Consider the following 24213-nt stretch of genomic DNA (forward strand, 5'->3'; position numbering starts at 1 on the left):
GCTTAATAAAACTTTGTTTACTGACTGGCTACAAAACATTCTACTTAGATCATCTCATTTTCTCAGCAAAACACATATGCTTTGAAATGTAATTAATCAAACGTTGTTATTTTGCAGGTATTTTCCAATTATTTAAATAAAATATTTACTATATTGGTCAACCAGAGGCATTACATTGGAAAGTGTTTTAGCAACTGGATAGCCTCAAAAATGCTTACATTAATACCAAGTTTGCAATGATGGAAACATCTGATATGTGCACTGTCCAGTAAGGTAACTACTTGTCACATGTGGCTACTGAGTACTTTATATGCGGCCACTGCAGCAAGAACTAGATTTTTAATTTCATTTTAGTGACTTTAAAGTTAAATTTAAATGGCTACATGCAAGTACTGGCTATCAGACCACACAATGCAACAACTCTAACTGTGAAAGTTAGATGTGAGCAAGGAAATGACAGACTGATAAATGTTGTTAGAAGATGAAATGCAAGGTGGACTGAGGCAGGAGCCATATTACAAAGAAACCCATTTTAAGGTTGAATAATATAAAATTTCCAATATTCAACCAGTTTTGATTTTAAAAAGAAACACCTGGCAATTTTATATACTATACGTGCTATGAAATTTAAAACATTTTGTATTCTGCTAAGCTCTGTGCAAAGCAACAGGGATTTTAAAATTTAAGACAACCCAGTCAATTCTAAATCATTATTAACAGTATAAATAAGAAATAACCTCTACATAATCTACATTCCATTTATCATCAGATTCACAGCTTACCTTATGTTTCACAATACTGTCCTACTGCAGGCAGCCGAACAACTAAGATAGTTTGAAAGATCAATTATATTTATACACTAAAGTTAACTGCATTTAAACTGCACAGGTGCAAAGCATCTGTGTTCTTTTCCTCTCAATTTTAAGAGAAGACAAATTGTCAAAATTAGTTTATTTGAATGTCATATCAGAGAATTATTTTGATTAAAATACATACTTATCAATAAAATCTTTCTCTTTGGTCAATATTTACCAACATAGGAGCAAGGACATATATACAGTGACTTGAAAAAAAAATCTTTCCCAATCTTATATTAGATTTTCGGATCTTCTTGAATTCCTTCTCTGTTCTCTAGGTGCCTTTTAAAATCTCATTTCTGACAATATAAAATCATAGTTCCTTTGCTTTAGCCTGGTATTTGGTTATACTGTATTAACAAAATATAATCTAGAATTTAGAATAGATATTACATTTTCTTTATTTTTATATTGAGAATTACATGAAAATATCAATCTTTCATGTAATATAATTTTAGTTAAAGATAAAGAACATCTTCTACAATAGTACAACCATATCCATTCCCCTATGTTATATTTGGGAAAAAAAGAAATGATCTTTAGTGGTATTCTTATTAGAACTTATCCCAGTTTCAGCATATTAGCATTTTATTTCCAAGTTTAAATTACAGTATTTTAGGCAGCCATGTATAATGACATTTCCCTACACCAGAATCACAAAGTTGAGTGGCTGAGAATACATTAGTCTTCAGATGAAATGAACTGCCTAGGACACTGCCACGTGGAAAGAGTCAGGAACAAAGCCATAACTATGATCACAGCATCAGAAGATTCAAAGTTGTTTTATCTTCAGCTTTTAAGAAGATTTTTCACCTTAAAAGTTTTAAGCCTTTACCTGTGATACTGTTGGGAATGATGCATACAAAAACAGATACACAATTAAAACTTTAGTGCTATTATTTTTTAAAAAAATGAATTCCTAGGCATTTTATATAGTACAAAACAACTGCAACAATTCAAGATTTTAAGCATTAAAAGAAAGAAACTCTTATCGCCCAGTCTCTTAAAGGGATTACCTGCACTAAATTATTCAACTTGATCTAGTCATTTTTAATACACCACGATAGGTAAAAATGCCAAACAACAGCAAGATAAGTTTTTCTAGCAGGTGGATGCGACTCTTACAGGAACAACAGGAATTTCCTTTTGGGCAGAAAAGAGCATTTAGGCTTTCCCACTCCAGTGTGGTTACAACTATTCCCAGGCAGAGGCTCCTCCTGACCTCTGTGGCATGTCAGCCTCTGTGATTGTCTTTTAATATACAGCAGGACACACGAAGTCTGTTATGTTCTTCTTTGTATTCCCAGGATCCACGCCAGTGTCTGGCAGATAATAATAATTTAATAATGTTTGTTAAATAAATTTAGCAATAGTTGGAAGAAAATCCTTTGTTTCCACAGAAGGATACCACTGGCTTTCTGGGGAGGCAAGTCCATGATGAAGCTAGATGAAACCACCTAAGGTCACCACAATGCCAAGACATTGATTGACTTTTAAAAATCCAGTTGTTGAATCAATCAATGCTATTTACAGTAACGTGAAAGATAGAAAACTCTCTTATTATAAACATGTTCTAAGATTCTACAACATGTTTTGGTTTTCCGTTTCAGCTTCTAATAATTCCTTTGAACTAAGTTTGACCTAAATGTTGCTTTAAATGGATCCTTTGAATGGAATATTGTTTTCTCACTTTAGAAAATTTAAAAGGATATGGAATCTAATTCGCAAGGAAACACCAGACAAACCCAAAATGAGGAGCATTCTTCTAAAAAAGGGGAGGAAGAACAGAATGTTCTTCCAGAATGTCAATGCCATAAAAGACAAAGTCTATGGAAATGTTACAGGTTAAAAGAGACTAAAGGTACACAACTAAATGCATAACCCCCATGCTCAATCCTGTACTGGGAAGGGGCAAAATGGCATAAAGGGCATTACTGAATCAACTGACAAAACTGGAAATACCAAGAGTAAAGTATCAATGTTAAATGTACTGAAGTTTGTTAACTGTACTTCTCAGGAATTACACACTTCAGAATTTAGGAATGTAGGGCTATGATGTATGTAAGCTACCCTTGAATGATTTAGAAAAGATACAGTGTGTGTAGACACATGCATGTATGTATCTACAAACACATGCTCTGAGAGAGAGCGAGCACACAGGAGTATAAATGATAAAGCAAATGAGACAAAATATCTTAATAGACAAATCTAGGTAAAAGGTATATAGGTATTCTTCTTCTTGTTTTTCTCAACTTACCAACTTATAAGTTTTGAAATTACTTTCAAATGAATAAAAACAGGTAATCAAAAAAGGACATTCTTTTTTCTCAGTAAATTCTTTAAAGGTGGCCAACTCCGACAGTTCTTCCTGGTTCTGCTGTGAGTCTTTTCCCCCGTTTGTTTAGACACTTGTTAAAATGTTAATTCTCATATAAATAATTGTTTTTGTTTTATTTACATTGTTCAAACACTCTAACTCCTTCTGCATTTACTTTCAAATAAAATAGCAGAGGTAATTTACCTTTCCAGACAGAAGCAATAGGTGCAACCCAGTGGTTCTAGGCTTTATATAAGTTAATCATATACCATTAACAATATTTTCAGAACACTGTGATAACCTCTGTAAGGTCTACAAAAGTGAGTTTAAGACCCAAACTCTGCCCTTCAGTACATAAAAATCCAGCGGGAGATAGATATAAACTATGATCTGAAAAAAGGGGCGGAATCAACAAAGGTGATATTTCTATTGTTGCATAACATATTTCCCCCGAACTTGGTAGCCTAAAACAATAAACATTTATTATTTCATAAAGTCTCTGTGGCCAAGAATCCAGGAGGGCTTAGCTGGTCTAGCTGCAGACAAGATGTGGGCTGGGCCTCCAGTCCTTCTAGGGCTTGACTAGGGCTGCAAGATCAACTTCCCAGGTGGCTCACTCGCACGCACGCCAGGCAAGTTCCTGCTGGCTGTTGGGAGGAGGCCTGAGTTCCGCATCACATGGGCTTCTCCACAGGGCTCCTCCAGTGCACGCATGACATGGCAGCTGGCCTCCCTGAGAGTGAGTGATTCACTCACTCTCAGGGAGGCCAGAGAGCACGATGGAAGCCACAACGTCTTTTACGACCTAGCCTCAGAAGTCACACGCTGTCGTTTCCACAATATCCTACTGGTTACACAGGTCAATCCTACTTCGTACAGGACGGGACTTCACAAGGGCATGAATAACAAGGGGCAGGAATCACCAGGGGCCATCTTGGGAGCTGACCACCACAAAAGATAGAAAATACGAAGGGAGTACCAACAAGGTGCAAATAAACTCCATTCCTTGGGCTGCCAGTGATAAAAAAAAAAATATTAGGTTATCTCTGGGGTATAACCTTTTAAATTTAGTTCTTCACTCAGAAAGTAAGCCAGTAACTGTAACAGAGAATACAACAGCCTGGCAATGTTCCTCCCTCTTTTAACCACGCATACACTAGAATGTATCCAAAGAGAGCTTTACAGTTTCTTATAATCAGATACTGGGGCCCCACGACTTACACTCATATGTACTACTTCAGGTGGGCACATAAGTCTCAGTCCGTACAGAGGTGTGCCGTACACTCCTTAATATGAAGTTAGGTGTAGAATTGCCCCAACCAGTAAATACCTCAAACACAAGAGAGTCTTATCACGTTCACATTCACAGAATTACAGAATCCTTGAATTACAAGGGATTTTAGAAAACCTCATCCCTTCTTTTAAAGAAGCAGGAATGAAAACTTTAGGCAACACAGGTCCAGACCAATGCACATCCCCACGACGTTCCAACAACCACTACCTAGTGTATACTCAACACGTATGCTTAAATTCTCTCTAGCAACAACAGACCTTCAGCAAATCCTTTCTCAACTAAATGTACTAAGATGGTTTCAACCCAAAATAATGCAAGAGGTGCATGTGTTTCTAATGGAAATGATGCATTAATTCTGATCCACTTATAATTTATTGTTCTTCTGTGATTAGTGGAAGGCACATAAAAGATGACTGGAATAATGCAGCCAGCATAAACAAGTACTGCACTTGATATGAACCTCATTACTCTATAGTCAATTGTGTATTATGGCATAAAGCATGTAGGTGAACAACTACTGGACCAGTCAGAGGACCTTCATTTTAATATCAGTTCCGCTCCTAGATAGCTGTAGGAGGTGAATGACTTCTTTATACTTTCTTGGCCTCTGTGTTATTTGTAAAACAAAGGCTCGGGTTGAATTGTGTCCTCTAAAAAGATTCACAGTACCTGTGAATACAACCTTATTTGGAAATTGAATCTCAGCAGTTGATAAATTAAGATGAAGTCATTTAGGGTGTGACTGTGTCCATATGAAAGGGGGAAATTTGGACACAGAGACAGAAATGCACACAGGGAAAATGCCATGTGAACATGAAAACAGAATTTGGGGTGATAACATCTATTAAGCCAAGGAACACCGAAGTCTGCCGGTGAACAACCAAAAGCTAGGATGGAACAGATTCTTCCTGACAGTCCTCACAGTGAGCCAACCATGTGACACCTTGATGTGGACTTCTAGCCACCAGAACTGTGACCCAATACATTTCTGTTGTTTAAGCCATCTGGTTTTTGGTACTTCATTACGGCACCCCTAGCAAACTAATACAGAAGAGACGACCTCTTAACATTCCAGAAGGTCTAAAACTGAGTAATTCTATGAAATACTACAAATGTTCAGGAAGATTTCTCATATTCAGCTGTTTACAGTATACCACCAGTCTTTCAACAGAAAACAGAAAAGGTCCTCTGTAACTATATTCAAGGGATGGCAAACTTCTTCTACAGAGTCAGATAGTAAGTATTTTAGGCTTTGTAGGATATATAAGATGTCACATATTATTTTTTAAAAACTCTTTAAAAATCTAAAAATCACTTAGTCCAAGGGACCTACAAAAACAGGCCTCATTCGACATTTGACCCACGGGGTAAGTCTGCTCACCCACGATGTGTAGGGCTAACGAGCCTGTTTTTCCTTGGGTTCCTTTTCCTCATAGTTCCAAGCCCAGGGAAACTATTTCACATTCTTTTCACAACTAGATGGAAGATATTTTACACTAGACAAGGCATGCTTCCCATGTTCTTAGAGCTAGTTGTCCCTTCTTGACTGTTATAACTATTACACTGTAGTAGTCCAGAGTGCAGTTACTCTCCATTAAGAAGGAGGCATGCACGTGCAAATTACTTGTGACCGTCAACTACACACTCTCAGAAGCACCAGTACCCCATGATAGTTCCAGGGACATTCCCAAGAATACCCCAAGGATATGCTGCTTTCACATCTCACAAAATGATTAACATCTAGAGGTTTAAACAGTTAAGGTACTTTTCATAATCACCAGGTACTGTGGATCTGATAGCAGGGCTAAGTATATATACAGAAAGCAAGACAAAGGCCAGAGACTTAAAGTTTCAAGGTGATGCCACAGGCTATTACTGTTGCTTTTCCTTCTCTTTTTCTAAATTGGGCCACTGCTGTTTTCTCAGTAAAGGAGCTGGTTTCTGTAAAGTGAATAATGTAGTACCTAGCATAAAATAGGTGCTTCATAAATGTTAAGGCCCTCTCTCCTTCTTTAACTGGGCTACTCATGTGTTTTACAAAGTGAAGATAGAAAAACAAGATGGATGATTTTCCTGTTGCTTAGGAAAAATAACTAAAGTTTGTTTAGAGAATACACCTGAAAATGCAAGGTGAAAGAAGCCAGCTTTCTGGTATGCATGCGTGTTGGAATGGCTCAGGGTGATGTAGGGTCAGGTGAAAAGGACTGAGAAGTGGAAGGAAAAGGGGTTACCATGGCCATAGTGGTAAAATAAAGGAAGACACTTCTAACCTGATTTATTTAAAATACCACATCATATAACTTAATTGATTACTTATTAAGAAAAGATTCCTATAACCCATTCCTGGTTTGTTCTCCTATAACAAAAATTTCCCGTTTTGAAAAAACAACAAATAATAAACAGCATCTATAAGGCTGGAAAATGGGCCCTGTATTAGTTTGCTTGGGCTGCCATAACAGAATACCAAAGACTGAGTGGTTTACACATCAGCGATTTATTTCCTCACAGGTGGAAGCTGGAAGTCCAAGACCAAGGTGTTACCAGGTTGGTTTCTTCGGAGGCTTTTCTCCTTCGTTTACAGATGGTTGTTTTCTCACTGGGCCCTCATGTGGTCTTCCCTCTCTACATGGTACATCTGTGTCCTGATCTTCTCCTCTTATAAGAACACGAGTCGTAATGGGTTAGGACCCACCCTAAAGATTTCATTTTAACTTAATCACGCCTTTAAAGAACTTATCTCCACATACAGTCATATTCTCAGGTACTGGAGGTTAAAGCTTCAACATATGAATTTTGGTGGGGGGGGCACAATTCAGCCCATAACAGGCCCAAACTTTGTCAGCACTGTAGTTTGCATTTATAGTACAATGACTGCATCTCTATTTATCTACATGTCACATAAGCAAATGAAGTAATACAGCATGATGACCTCAATTTATTAAAAAGCATCTCTTTTCCCTACAGAAACCCAAATCTATAAATTGCACACAAAGTGTGGTGATCTACTTGATAATTTGCCAGGGCTGGCCCACATAGTAGGCGGACCACAAGGATCACCAAAGTCCCCTTTCTGAATCACTGCTTCCTCACTGGCTTGCCATAAAACCTAAAATTCTTCTATTCTATTCCTTCACTGGCATTTTGTTTCCTCTGAAAATGTAATATATTAAGCGATCATTAGCCACTAACACCTTAGGGTAGAACAACTAAGATCTCAGTCTTAAAATAACTAATTCCATCATAATGGAATTTTCTTTATTATTGCTCTGCTATTGGAATGTTAATGACAGTCTTCTTTAATAATAATTCTAGTATAGGTCATTCAAGTTTTTTTTAAGATAGAGACAAATATCATGTATACAAACATTTCCTCAACTAATAAAGAAACCTGAGAAGATTAAGAGAAAGGTGATGAATTAACATTTTTGAGTACCTGCTCTGTATCATGTACTCTGCTATGTACTTTAGAAAGCAAATAATTCAATCTTAAAAATAATTCTATAGAGTAGTATTAACCCCATTTACAGATGAGGAAACAGGTTCAGGTAAGTTAATATCAGAGTTTGCTGATAGGTAAGGAGAGATTAAAACCCATGTCTGGTTCTGTGGCTTGCCTGTTGGGTACCTGTGGTCAAACTACTAGTACTGAGCTCCAGTTTCCTCATTTTAAGAAATGAAGGTAACAATGGTACCCTACTTTTTATAGCACTATGATGAAGTTTAAATGAGTAATGTGCATACATAGTAGTGTGGTGGAAGGCAGCAGAAGCAATGTGCAGCTTCTGAGACCAGGCCAGAAACCCTGTCGCCTTTTGCTCTTGCCCCCTTGGAACACTCCTGCTGCCTTGTTAAAAAGTCCAAGGGAGACTATGAATGAGGAGAGACGGCTTGGAGACAGAGAGACAGGCCCAGCCGAGATGCAGCATCCTGGCCTCAGACCCTTCAGCCCCAGGCCAGCTGCCAACTCACCGCAGCTGCATTAGTGGACCCAGGTGAGACCAAGAGAACTTTAGAGTCACCTATAGAATTAGCAGAAACTATAAATAATTTTTAAAGCCACAGAGTACAGAAGATGCTAGGGATACTGCTAAGCATCCTACAATGCACAGGATAGCCCACTGCCCCCCAAAAGAATTGTGGTTCCAAATGTCAATAGTGCTGAGGTTGAGAAACTCCGTTATAATGTGTCACAGAATGGTGGCAAGGATTAAGACAGCAGTGGGGAGAGGTGGAGAAGTGCTTAGATTCTGGATATATTTTAAAATATTTTAAAAGTAGAGCTGACTGTATTTGCTGAGGGATTAAATGTATAGTACAAGGGAAAAGGATTCCTATCAAAGATGACACCAAGGTTTCTCATCTGAGCAATTAGAAGAATGAAGTGCTTCATTCTGAGATGAGAAAGGATGTGGGAGTAGCAGGTAGGGAACAAGTGCTTTGTTTTTATTTGGGAGTGAGAAGTAACTGATGGAATGCAAGCATTCGGTTTTGGACATACTAAATTTGAAATATCTATCTACTTGGCGCCAAGTGAATAAATATATCAGGTAGGCAAATGGATATGAGTCTGAAGTTCAGGGGCAAGGTTGGGGCTAGAGAAAACTTGGGACTCTTAGCATCTGTATAGTATTTAAAGTTACAGAACAGGCTAATATTATTTAGAGAGCAAATGCAAACTGAGAAGAGTTCTGAGGCATTCCAATGTTTAAAGAGGAGGAGCCAGTAAAAGATACTAAGAAGATGAAGAAGACAACTTGAGGTAAGAGGAGGAGAGAAGAGAATGATCAACTGTGTCAAATGCTGCTCAGATGTCAAAAGGAAAATGAGGACTAAGAAATGACCACCAAACCTGGCAACACAGATGCCAACACTGATGTGGAAATGAACAGTTTTGGTGGGGACATAGGAATGAAAATCTGACTCGCCTGGACTCAAAAGAGTTAATAGTAGAGGAAGGTAGAGATAGTAGCTGTAAACAGTGATCCACTCTCTCCAGGCCTTTGTAAAGATGAGTAAAGAAACAATAATATCTGGAGGGGATTTTTTTTTTCTTCCAACTTCTTCTTTTACATATGCACATACAGAAAAGTTTACAGTATGACAACTCCCCTTATATCCACCCCAGAGATTCAAATTTTAACACTATCATATTAGTTTTTCCTGTATATACATATACACATATACACACACACATTTCTGAATACTGAAGATAACTTCACCTCTACATATACTTCAGATATACCTCCTTTAAAAAAGGCCTTTCTCCTGCATAACCGTGATAAGCATTAACACACCCAGGAAAATAAAAAATATATTCCCAAATATATTCTATAGCCAGGCATACTCAAATTCTCCCAATGTGTTTTACAGCAGTTTTGTTTTTCTTTTTTTCAAACTAGGATTTAATCCAAGTCCATGAATTGCATTTGGTTATCAGGTTTCTTTGGTCTCTCTCAATGACTTTTTAAAAAGACCTGTTTTATAAAATGGATTGGATTGATTCTTTGTTATGACATTTAACTTGTTCTTCTATCCTGGAAGGGAAGTCTTTGAGGGTAGTATATACATTTATTATTCCTGGCACAATATCCTAAAATTAACATTTTCCAATTTTCTGATATCTCTCTGCAAAGCCCTCCAGTTTCAGAAAATTCTCAATTTACCCCAAGATTTTTTTAAAAAATTAACTGCCACCTATTAGTTCTGAAGACTCAACTGAGCAACTTTCAGGGCTTATACACTCTGTATTCAGAAAAAATATACTACCATCTTTCATTTACTATAAGAATTCAAGGGAGATCTCATCTTAAAGCTTATCAGTACCCAAACCATACAACATTTTGTTGATTAACCACAACAAATTACATTTAGAAAGTAAAATGAATTATCTGGAATTTCTTTCCTGATTAGCAAAATAGTGCCTCCTAATACTTGAGGGTGAAAGCTACTGTTAAATATGCCTACATGACTGGAAATTGTAACAGCCAGATGAGTTCACTGGGCTGGTGCTGGCATGTTCTGTATGCCCTTCTGTCTATGTAGTAAACAGCTTAAATACAGACGAAAAATTTGATTATACTCATACTTGGGCTTCTATAACTGGTCATTCATGTATAAATTCTTTAAACAACTTAATGAACATTCTTTAAGCAACTTAAAATGCAAATCGACCCAACAATTTTTACAGCTATAATTCCAAGGAACATTTAGGTGTTGTCAATTTATCTTACAACATTTTCTGCCATAATCTTCAAACTATTGTCTTTTCCACGGTGTTGGAAAACATTAAAAATAGAATGTTTTATACAAATGAATTTTATACTCTTTAATTCAATGAACATTTCAAGTTCCCTCTAACTTGCATTGCTATTTTTTTATCTTACAAAACCTGAAATTATTTAGCATGTTATATGAGATCTAAATTATGACAAAATAAGTGAGTTCATCTCATATGATGAAATAAATGAGTAAAATAAAATGGTGAATGATTTTTAGTGCCTTGGCATTGGAATCTGCATCAAACCACTGGCGCTTACTTAGACAGATGGAGACTCCTTTGGGCCTATGGACCATCTCAGGGCGGTAAGTGCCCTTCGCCAGCCGTCTAGTCCACCTCATCCTGATTACAAACCCTCCCTTGAATAAATCAGAAGCTGGAAATCAGACTTTAAGAAACACCTTCCCTAAGACCAGAATTACTAATTCATATAAAAATCAAAACTGTAGCTATTATTACCTTATAATAAGTCAGCCTGTAGATCACTTGAACTTTCGCAGACTATCTGGAAGACCATAATCATGCTATGTAAACTTTAGATTTAGACGCAGAGCTAGACAGGAGGGAGGGACCAACCAGCAGCAGAAAATCATCCTCTCAATTTATTCTCCAGCTAGGAAATTATACAGTAATATATACAAAAATACAGTTATTTCACAGAACTACCTTATTACTTTAATAATTTTAATGGGATATTAAACATTACTGAATTACTTGCTCTCATATGAAGCAACGTGAGGTAACAAAATGAAACTAACGTTATATATTTGTGGCAGCCGCCTACAAGATGGGCTCCAGTGGGCCCTGCCGCCTGGTACTTACAGCCTGTGTACATCCCTCCCACATTGTATCAAGGTGGATCTGTACAACACAGTGATGCTGTGTCGCTTCTAAGGCTATATTATAAGAGACACTGAGGTTTCTGCCACTCTCTCAGACACTTGCTCCGGGGGAAAGCCAGCTGTCATGTTGTGAGGACACTCAAGCAGCCTTCAGATGAACGCAACCACATGAGAACCTGAACTGGAACCACTCAGCTAAACCACTCCCAGTTTCCTGACCATCAAAAACTATGTGAAATAATAAATGTTTGTCTTTTAAGCTGTTTTGGGGAAATTTCTTACAAAGCAAAGGATACTATAATAATATATACTCATTTGACTGGTTGAAGTTATAACTCTATAACTTCTCATTTAGGTATTAAAAGTCACAGCATGCTGATGCAATGTAAGGTAGTAAAAAAAATCCACTAACAAATACCTACTGAGTACCACTGAGGGCAAAAAAGCTCTCATACTCCACGTGAAACTTCCTCAGGCTAACAGTCGCGGCTGACCTCTAACTTCTCATTAACTCCTCCCTAGGTAGGAGGGAGTAACTGGTCTGATGACAAGTTAGAGAGAAGGAATTCTGAGGCTCAGCTCCTTCTCCTCTCCTTTCCATTTCGCACTTGTCTGACTGGAGAGAGCCATGTGTTCTGGTCTGCTATCACACAGTAAACGTAGTGGGACAAGCTCTACTCTTGAAGACACTGAAACCTGAGGTTTAAGTCTGCGTGATTCTGGAGCGCAACACTAGGAAGCTCAGTGTTGCTGCAAACCTCAGCCGCATTTTGCAAACAACTTTTTCGGTAATTAAACTTACATTTGGGCGGACTCTGGGGGGGGCTCACGCCAAGGAGTACTTCCCACAACTTCTGCTGCCCGTGTCCTTGTCCCCACGGTAAGCCACAGCCACCGCCCGCCTCTGCAGGAGACCCTCCAACGCTAGCAGGTCTCAGCATCAGAGGAGCCCAGGAGGGAGACCCTCCCGATCCCCAGCTAATGAGACTGGACAATATGCTTTTGGCAGAAGGGGTTTCAGGTCCTGAGAAAGGCATGTAATGAATTCACTACACACGTGATGAACCTTCTCCGAGAACAGAGCAGAACACGTCCCGTTTCCCCAAAAGAGACAGAAAGAATGGTGGGCATCATCCATCGAAAATTCAGTTCCACTCAGATGCAGCTCAAACAGAGCACTTGTGAAGCAGTTATGATTTTAAGATCAAGGTTCCTTGATGCCAGACGAAAAAGGCGTTAAGTTCAGTAAACAGGCCACAGAAATCTTGAATGAATACTTTTACTCACACCTCAGCAACCCCTACCGCAGTGAAGAAGCCAAAGAGGAGCTGGCCAAGAAATGCAGCATCACAGCGTCACAGGTATCCAACTGGTTTGGCAACAAACGAATCAGGTACAAGAAGAACATCGGCAAGTTTCGGGAAGAAGCCCATCTCCACGCTGCAAAGACAGCTGTGATAGCTGCACACGCAGTGGCCGCAGCCGTGCAGAACCACCAGAGCAACTCGCCCACCACGCCAAATTCCGGTGGGTACCCTCCGTCATGTGACCAATCAGATGGGGGGCTACACTGATGGCCTTGGAGGAAATTCACTGTACAGTCCACATGATTTAAACGCTAACGGAGGCTGGCAGGACGCAACAACCCCATCTTCTGGGACTTCTCCTACCGAAGGCCCAGAAGTGTGCACTCTGATACCTCTAACTAATCTCTGGCAACACTCTTCCCTGAGCTGACATGCCTTGATAAGTGCATTCAGAGCAACAGGAGGAAAAGGAAAGCGTTTTTGTAGCCCACCATCTACAGCTTTACTGTAAAACCCTGTCTTATTAGAGAACTTGGTAAATCTGTTTTAAGGAATCATAATCATTTGTATTTGTACTTAAAAACACACAATGTTAAAAAAGCACTTTATCCAATTAGGCCAAGATTTAACATTGTTGACAGTCCTATAGCTATTTTATTATAATTTATTACCAATATTTTACATTAACGGTTTCTCACTTGCCAATTACTTGGCCTTAAGGGTAAAAAGTACAATATATGCTAAACCTCAGTCGCTAAAGCAGATACAAAGACTCACCTCACCTAAACTGAACTTCTTGCATATTTCCACTGCAGACTTTGATTGTCCTTCTTTCTTATCACTAATGGAGTTGGAATAAAGGAGCTGATTGGGTACCTGTTAACGATGGTTGTGTTTAAGAATCTTCCTCATCACACTTGGGTTTCGATCTCTTATGTTATAATTAGATCAGAGACCGGTAGCATCTTTTCTCTCTCCAAAAGCACCAGTGCCCAGAGTCTTCTCGGAAATTAAATTATGGATCCAGATTGTTTTGAGAGCTGAAGATACTTGCTGCTGATAGAGGTGACCGTGAGATCCATCTGGGGTTTTACGGTGTGCACTGGGTGCTGCACAGACTTGTCAAGGTTTGCTACGTCCTCCGGGCATTCACAAAGGCCCTGCTCTCTGGAGTGCTGTATATAGTGTAGCAAAAGAGTATTTATACATCTTACCAATCAAAACACAGCTTTATTACCTCATGCGAACTCATACAAACCAATAGAATTTCAACATGTTCTGTAGCTTAGAGTGCTCACTTACTACCTCTGAACAATACTCATGCTGTAGTTTGTCTCTTTCTTATCTTTTTGCATCTTGCAATTAACTCTTTGTTTCCCTTCATAAAATGTAATGTACATTGTAATCTTTTAAAAGAAAAATCAGGGTTGCATTTGCAACTTTAAAAAAACTGCGAGTGGAAACACTGGGTCTTAAATTAACACAGGATCAGTAAAACTGTTGTAAATAAAAATAAACAAATAAATTAAATAAACTTACATTTGAATCTTCATCTATCTGACTTCTGTGTCCTATTTCTAAACTGGATCCAAACTTCAGTAGGGAAAAGAAAAAAAGGGGGGGGCAACTTATCAACCTTTAAACTAAGTACAAAGTACTATTATGGGTATTTTGTGCCCTTGTGGAGTTTACAGCCTATTTGGGTATAAACTAGAACACCTGAAGGGTTACATAATAATATAAGAATTACCTAACAAATATAAACTATAAGAAGCACATAATTACTACCAAATATGTGAGAAATTATGATCATCTTTGAGAATCAGAAAATCTGAAGGAGAAAGGTAAAAACACAGATGCCCTGACCTCGCCCCATGCCAAACCCATAAAATCAGGAATGGGACCCAAGCAATTGCATTTTTAATAAGTTCTCAATACAATGCTGACCCATACCAATCTATCAATAAGAACCCAAGATATACAAAGCAAGTGCAATGACTCTGGAAAAAAGGAGCATGCTATGACCTAGCAAAGGAAAGATTATAGCAAACAAAGCTTGAAGCAAACTTTAAATGATATGCAGGATTTAGACGAGGTGGAAGAGTATGAGGGGAAAACAGCACTTGCTGAGGGCTTAATAACAGCAGACACTTTTCTACATATCACCTCATTTAAGACAATTTCATTTCATATATGGAAAAACTGAGGCTCAGACAGATTAAATAATTTGCCTGAGGTCACAAAACTAGTTAAATGACAGAATGGGATTAGTAGATATTTTCATTTTAGAGATGAAATTGAGCCTCAGGGAGGTAAAATATTTTGTCAGAAGTAACAAAACTGGAAAGTGGCAGAACCATGATTTATAAGTGGCCAAGCTGAAATCAGGTCTGTGAATCTAAAGGCTATGCTTCCTTTTTTTTTTTTTTTTTAAATAAGGGGGGAAGGAGATCTATATTGCTTACGAAAACATACAAAAGAAGGAAAGCAAAAGCAAACTTAACGAAAGACATATTAGACCACTACAAAACAGATACATTTTAACTTGTGATGCAGCCAGAGACCATACATTAAAGGCCACCAATGGCTTAAAAAGCACTCAAAAATAATTGTTTAATCGTTACGGTTTTGTCTCAATTATTTAGTTTACTAAATAATTACTAACTGCCATCAGCAGTCAGTCAGGATCCAACTGTTACACTGAATGGATGACGGAGCAACTAGCTGGAAAGCACCAACCTAGTCAAAAGTCAAATTAATTTTATGATTGGCCTCAATTTTAGAATTGTAATGTTAAGGCCAGAGTAAGTTTATTTATAAGTGAAATTTTTAAAGATTGCTTTATGACAACGTTTTATAAGATTTTGTGGTCAATATTACTATTTTAAGAACTTTTTAAAAAGTGAAACTAAACATTGATTTTATCTATTCTCCACATATAGGGACTTCAGTTCTACTTTTCTATCTACAAGACCAAAATCAAAATTCAACTCTGTGAGGCCCTTCCTGTAATTAAAATTCATCATTTTTTCTTCATTGCTGCTATATAACATTGCTTGTACAACTCTATTTAGCATTTATTTCATCTTGCCTTGTATGAAAGCTATTTGTTTAAAAATGTTTCTGCTCCTCTTTAGGGATAAGGACTATGCATTATTCACTTTTGTATTCACCAAGCATTTAGCACAGTGCCTTGCAAATTTAAAAAAAGCTTGTTGATGAGTAAGTTAACATTTTTCTCATTAAGAAGATGAGCACATAAATTACATATACATTTCCTAAATCAACCCTGAATGAACAAATATAAGAACAAGGGGAAATATACTTTTGAAAACATTCCACTTTAAGAGTGGGTTTGGTCAGCCATGTGAATTGGGAATTGTGGACTGACAAGATCATTCATGCATCAACAAATATGTATTAGTATCAGGCAATGTATATATAACAGTGAACAAAACAGATTAGCTCTTGCCCTCACAAAATTCACACCTAGTACAAAGACAGACAATAGCAAGCATATATACACACACACACATATATGCATGCTATGAGAAAACAAACAGCAAGTGATAATAAGGAATTAGAGTAGGGGTGGAGGGTAAAAGGCTGCTCAGATAGGTGGACAGCTTAACAAGAGAAATTTAAGTTGAAACTTGAAGAGTAAGAGTCAGTTGTGCAAAGAGAAGAGTCAGCAGTTAAGGGCCTAAAGGTGTGTGTGGGTCATGTGCTGCAATGCCAGTTTCAGGGGGATAGTTATTACAGCACATTCCCCAATCTTCTATTTTTTCAATTCTTTTGCTATTGTTTCTATCACCACTTCTTTTCTGATGGTTCAGATTTGCCTGGCTAAATTAAATGACGGCATTAACTCCGGGGAATGTAAGGTTCCTTCTAAATAATCCTGATTTCCTTTCAGTCCTTATGACTGATAAATTCATCTCCAAGTGACAACTCTTTCCCAATTAGGAAAGAGTGTTTCCTCTATATCGGCTTTCATTTTTAGATTTGGAGCCCTCCTGATTGCTAATCAACGTGTTGTATGATTACTTCAACAATTACTTACAGAATGTTATTTTGTCATCATAAAAATGCACTGCTGCTTTCGGAACTCTACATTGCTCTGGAGCCTAGGCAGAGTAAAGTTCCCTAAAGTGCTCCCTAATCACTGGGCATGCTCAGATCTGCTGGTGCTACATGTTAAATTAGAAGAGGATGTGACATACTGGAAAAAGTTCTGGATTAGAAATTAGAGGATGTAGGTTCTAGTCCTAGGTCTGCCACTTCGTTATGCAAATATGGGTAAATTGTTTACTACTTTTAGAGTTTTCTTTTTTTTTTTTTTTTTTTTGCGGTATGCGGGCCTCTCACTGTTGTGGCCTCTCCCGTTGCGGAGCACAGGCTCCGGACGCGCAGGCTCAGCGGCCATGGCTCACGGGCCCAGCCGCTCCGCGGCATATGGGATCCTCCCAGACCGGGGCACGAACCCGTATCCCCTGCATCGGCAGGCGGACTCTCAACCACTTGCGCCACCAGGGAGGCCCTAGAGTTTTCTTATTGGTAAAGAGGGAATACATAGATGTTGCATATTATAAAAATTTGACTATATGTGCTTGGCAAAAAAGTTAAAAGAAAAATATCAACTTAAATAGCACTCAAGGAGCATTTGCCCTGGAGTGAGCATGAGCTGGAAAGCACAAATCTGCTGTTACATCAGTTGGTCTCAGCTCTTATATGCCTCTCAGTGAAAATCTTACTCTAATGCATGATTTTAGTGTTTTAAATTTTATATATATTTTTTTGTCTGTTTAGGACAAGGTCCCCACATAATCCTTTATCTAGGGCTCAAGAAGCTCAAACGAAGAAACAGCCATGCAGGTGATGTGATTTCTCTCACGTTTACTTCAGAACCAAATAGAATGCTGAGTCTACTATACCATCATATTATATTGCCATAGGGAACATATAAGTCAAAGTTGATGGAACCCTAGAAATACACTTTTGAGACCCTGATTTATCAATTTATTTATGATACTGATTACTAAATAACATATTTTATGAACTATGTCACTATCTCAATACAGCTGTGTCACTGTCTAGGGCACAGATATATTCACATATGTAGGAAATGATGTACAAAGTTATTCACTGCATAATGCTTTTTTTTTTTTTTGCAGTACACGGGCCTCTCACTGTTGTGGCCTCTCCCGTTGTGGAGCACAGGCTCCAGACACGCAGGCTCAGTGGCCATGGCTCACGGGCCTAGCCGCTTCGCGGCATGTGGGATCCTCCCGGACCGGGGCATGAACCCGTGTCCCCTGCATCGGCAGGCGGACTCTCAACCACTGCGCCACCAGGGAAGCCCTGCATAACGCTTTTAATAAGATCAGACAAAAACCTAAACGTCCAAAAAGAGAGGACTGATGAAATGATACATCATACGATGGAATATTATGCAGCCATAAAAAAGAATGAGGAAACACTGTATACAATGATATACACAACTTCTAAGATAAGTGGGAAAAAAAGGTACATAAACTATGAATAGTATGTACCACTTATGTAAAAAGAGAGAAGAGAAAATATATATAGTACTTATTTGCTTGTATAAGCATACATTTGGGGGCGGTGGGGAAATACACAAGAAACTGTTAGCACTGGTTGTTTCCTAGGCAAGGAACCAGGTGGCTGAGGGACATGTGTGGAAGAAAGACTTTTCACTGCATGTTTTTTTTTCGTTTCCAATTTTGAACCATGTGAACGTATTACTTAACCAAAAAGAAAACACAAAATTTAGATCAGCAAGAAAGTAGTTTGTGATGAAACAGGATCACATTCTTAGTGGAAAACATTTATAAAAAGTAGACATAGATCTAAGGGTAAATACCTGAAGGTAGAATGTTTTAACTATAAGGGACCTTCCTTAAATGATACATCTATCCCAAACTTCTCACTGTATAGATCTCTAAACCAAGGCCTTGAAAATTAAGTGACTTGTGTAAGGTCACAAATAAGAGTCAGCATCAGAAATCAGAAATTTCAGCACCTGCTCTAAGACTCTTCTTTATCTTTCTGTCTTCTCATTTTGTGTGGGTAAACCAGGGCCAAGTTAAGTTTAGGCTATATAATGGGCTGTCACCTGTCTAAATTTTAGAGTCTTAAAGTACAAAATAACATCAAACCCTCAGACTACTAATTTCTTGTGTGGTCACTATATGGCTATACTTATAAATAGGTTGTGCATATCTATCACTGCACATACCACGGTATGAAAGATCTATCCTTCTAACTCAACTGAAATCACTGAGGGCAAGAACTAAAATGTCTTAACTTTTTTTCTTTTTAAATATGCCATAGTTTTCGAAATTTTAGCCACAGCAATCAGGGACAAAAAAGAAATAAAAGGAATCCAAATCAGAAAACAAGAAGTAAAACAGTCACTGTTTGCAGATGACATGATGCTATACATAGAGAATCCTAAAGATGCTACCAGAAAACTACTAGAGCTAATCAATGAATTTAGTAAAGTAGCAGGATACAGAATTAATGCACAGAAATCTCTTGCATTCCTATACACTAATGATAAAAAATCTGAATAAGAAATTAAGGAAACACTCCCATTTACCACTGCAACAAAAATAATAAAATACCTAGGAATAAAGCTACTTAAGGAGACAAAAGACCTGTATGCAGAAAACTACAAGACACTGATGAAAGAAATTAAAGAGGATACAAACAGATGGAGAGATATATCATGTTCTTGGATTAGAAGAATCAACACTGTGAAAATAACTATACCACCCAAAGCAATCTACAGATTCAATGCAATCCCTATCAAACTACCAATGGCATATTTCACAGAACTAGAACAAAAAATTTCACAATTTGTATGGAAACACAAAAGAGCCCGAACAGCCAAAGCAATCTTGAGAAAGAAAAACAGAGCTGGAAGAATCAGGCTCCTGGACTTCAGACTATACTACAAAGCTAAGTAATCAAGACAGTATGGTACTGGCACAAAAACAGAAATATAGATCAATGGAACAGGATAGAAAGCCCAGAGATAAACCCATGCACCTATGGTCAACTAATCTATGGGAAAAGAGGCAAGGATATACAATGGAGAAAAGACAGCCTCTTCAATAAGTGGTGCTGGGAAAACTGGACAGCTACTTGTAAAAGAATGAAATTAGAACACTCCCTAACACCATACACAAAAATAAACTCAAAATGGATTAAAGACCTGAATCTAAGACCAGACAGTATAAAATTCTTAGAGGAAAACATAGGCAGAACACTCTGACATAAATCACAGCAAGATCATTTTTGACCCACCTCCTAGAGAAATGGAAATAAAAACAAAAATAAACAAATAGGACCTAATGAAACTTAAAAGCTTTTGCACAGCAAAGGAAACCATAAACAAGACGAAAAGACAACCCTCAGAATGAGAGAAAATATTTGCATATATTTTGAAGCAACCGACAAAGGATTAATCTCCAAAATTTACAAGCAGCTCATGCAGCTCAATATCAAAAAAACAAACAACCCAATCCAAAAATGGGCAGAAGACCTAAATAGATATTTCTCCAAAGAAGATATACAGATTGCCAACAAACACATGAAAGAATGCTCAACATCACTAACTATTAAAGAAATGCAAATCAAAACTACAATGAGGCCATCACCTCACACCAGTCAGAATGGCCATCATCAAAAAATCTACAAACAGTAAATGCTGGAGAGGGTGTGGAGAAAAGGGAACCCTCTTGCACTATTGGTGGGACTGTAAATTAACACAGCCACTATGGAGAAGAGTATGGAGGTTCCTTAAAAAACTAGAAATAGAATTACCATATGACCCAGCAATCCCACTACTGGGCATATAACCTGAGAAAACCATAATTCAAAAAGAGTCATGTACCAAAATGTTCATTGCAGCCTTATTTACAATAGCCAGGACATGGAAGCAACCGAAGTGTCCATCAACAGATGAATGGATAAAGAAGATGTGGCACATATATACAATGGAATACTACTCAGCCATAAAAAGAAATGGAACTGAGTTCTTTGTAGTGAGGTGGATGGACCTAGAGTCTGTCATACAGAGTGAAGTAAGTCAGAAAGAGAAAAACAAATACCATATGCTAACACATATATATGGAATCTAAAAAAAAAAAAAAAAAGGGTTCCGAAGAACCTAGGAGCAGGAATGAAGATGCAGACATGGAGAATGTACTTGAGGACGTGGGGAGGGGGAAGGGTAAGCTGGGCCAAAGTGAGAGAGTGGCATGGACATATAAATACACTACCAAACGTAAAATAGCTAGTGAGAAACAGTTGCATAGCACAGGGAGATCAGTCGGTGCTTTGTGACCACCTAGAGGGGTGGGATAGGGAGGGTGGGAGGGAGACGCAAGAAAGAGGGATTATGGGGATCTATGTATACATATAGCTGATTCACTTTGTTATACAGCAGAAACTAACACAACAATGTAAAGCAATTATACTCCAATAAAGATGTTAAAAAAAATAAACTAAGAAACATGGCAAAAAAAAAACAAAAACAAAACGAAAAATAAATAAAATATGCCAATGCCTAGCACAAGTGTACTACCAAAAATATTAATATAGGTTCACATTCCTTAACCAAAACCCAGGGGCTGAACGTGTTCTAGAAATAAGAAATTTCGGGAATTAAAAAATGTCACAAGGCACACAACCCATTATGTAACACCTCATATACCAGTGGCCAAGAATAGCACCCCAGAATCAAACATATTAATATTTCTTCAGCAAAACATAGGGGATAAATACAGAATATATATAACTTTTCATTAGTTCAGGTTGTGTTTTGCTACCAAATGAATTTTGTCTCCAAGCTTAAAACGTTTCTGGTTCTCAAAGCCTTCTGAATGTTGGAATTAGATACGAGACTACAGACTGTACTCACAACGGTGCTGCTAGAAAATATGGTTAGTCACCTCGACGCTCATCTTTTTGATGAGCCCGGAACAAGCAGTTATAGCAGGCAGCTTTTATATCCCACGTTTGGGCAGACTTGTTTTGTTATTAAGGAATCCAATCTAGCAGAGGGGGGCAAAAGCTGACAATGTGAGAAGAGGAAAAAAAAGAATCCTAATTGTACAACACTGTATTCCTATTGGGGCTGCTTATTCATTATTAATTTAATAAAAAACTCCATTTGATTAAATCACGTTATTTTTTAAATGAAAATAGGTAAATAAAACTCCTCCTGACAGGAGTTTTATACATTGCTAACAACGGTATGGAGGCAATGAGCTTGAATCCTACTGGATGGTAACTGCACTCTTGGGGACCAATGTTCATAGAAAGAGGCATTCCAAATATATTGGTGAGAAATAAGCAGAAATGTACACAAATTTTCTCACCTTCGGACCATTACTCTAATATAAACGAAAGGGGAGTTTTCTAGTCAACCTCTCCTTAATCGTATAAACTCTTTTATGCCTTTTCCTACTTTTTACAAGAGGAAGAGGTCTGGAATCAAAACACAGCACACACTAAAATCTATTCTTTTCTTTCCACAACTCAAGTCCCACCTCCATTTTGTTTCTGTTACTATTACAGAATTTCTCCTGGTAAAAAAATCAAATTTGCACTAAAAGACTATAAATCAACTTTGCAGACAACAATGACTGATATGATTCAGTTTGGGCATGTTGACTTTCAACCTTAAAATTTTTAGCGACATTTTAACTGAATCAATTATTTGTTCAATGTATGACGTTAACATTCAGAGAGTGTTCATTACAAAAAAGTGTATTCCATTCTAAAAATGGAAACACCAAGGGTGAAAAAGAAAAACCTTCTGAATTACCGCTACTATTTCAGGAAGAAACACTTACTACATCCTCGCATTTTCATCATAATTCATTAAAATAAAAGAAAATCTAATTAGCTAGATCTGACAACCAATACACCGGCACGTTAGGTATCTAGTACAACCACAAAAAAGGTAAACAAAACCCAACCAGCCTAGTTTTCAGTTTTCTGGAGAAAAACAAAACAACAAACTCTGTTGGACTCTTGGCCACTTGCATTCAGAAGAACCGAAAACTAAAATTCCTTCTCACTGAAGAATTTCTTGGTACACGGGACTTCCTTCCTCTATACCACCCTATCAAAATTATCAGCATTATTCCAGAATATAATTAGTTTGAGACCACTTTAAAAAAAAAGCCACAGTCCAAAATGCCCATGGTGATTATTCTGTAAAGAAATGGCCAGAAACTACACATTGTTAATCCAGGACACAACTCAATCGAGCGAAGGACGTCTGGAATATGCTGCCCCCAAGATTCAGAACGCAGACTCAGAAATAGCACGCGCGGTCACGATGTCCCTTAAACCACATGACCTTCCTACGAAAGCAGAGCCTTAAACTTAGAAACTCCATGAGAACTCCCCCCTCCTCTGAAGTTAAAACAAGGCAGGGCAGCTGAAATGAGCGCAAAAGGGACACGTCGGCCACTGCCTAGTAAGAATGGGTCCTGGAGAGCAGAGTCCCTGTGCTTCGGCTACTCCCCTTACCGTTAGAAGATCTGGGAGGGAGGAAAGGAGAAACACCCAGAATCCTGGTGGAAAAGCCCCTGGCCTCGCAGATGGGGTTTAGGGAGACAGGGAGGGGCAGCTCCGTGTGTGGTGACCCTTTGTGAACACGCTCTGTGGCAGCTCGGCTCTCACCGAAGCTTTAGGAGAGCGGACTAAGGGGGCCTCGCGCGGCCCGCCGTCGCGGTGACCTCGGCGCTGCAAGGAGGCGCCGGCCAAGAGCCTCCATCGCACCCTCCGCCGGATGGGGAGCCCTTCCCTCCCCGGCCACCCGCCCACCCACCCAAGTCACTCAGGGGCGCGTCGCCTTCCGACCCGGGCTCGCGCGGCCAGAGCGCAACGAGATGCGTTCCGGTTTCTTTCCTCAGCGTAATCCCTCCGCTGCCGACCGCGCACTAGTTTTAATCACGCCCCACCCACTGGCCGCCGGCGTCACCTCCGCCACTCGAGCGCTTTCCAGCAGCTTCCAGAAATGTCGCCACCCCAAACCCCGCCACTCACATATGGCGGGCTCTGCAGCCACCGGCCCCGCCCCTAGTCGTCGCCGCAGCTGAAACTACAACTGCGGCAGCCGGGCGGACAGCCACGCCTCTCTGCGGAGGCCTGACGGAAGTGCTTCAGTCTTTGCCTTCCCCACCACGCTTACGTCCTTTCAGGCCCCGCGCGGGGCAGGAAGGGGAACTCTTTAGCCGCGGACTCAAACCGGAAGCTGCTTTTCCAGCGGAGGGG

General features: G+C 38.8%; 1 pseudogene; it reads left to right on the plus strand.

The window, feature by feature from the left end:
- Positions 1-12523: 12523 nt before the first annotated feature.
- On the plus strand, positions 12524-13296 carry LOC132477585 (pre-B-cell leukemia transcription factor 3-like; annotated as a pseudogene).
- Positions 13297-24213: the final 10917 nt, after the last annotated feature.

The sequence above is a fragment of the Mesoplodon densirostris genome, chromosome 17 (assembly GCF_025265405.1).
Source record: "Mesoplodon densirostris isolate mMesDen1 chromosome 17, mMesDen1 primary haplotype, whole genome shotgun sequence".
In the NCBI taxonomy this organism is placed as follows: Eukaryota; Metazoa; Chordata; class Mammalia; order Artiodactyla; family Ziphiidae; genus Mesoplodon; species Mesoplodon densirostris.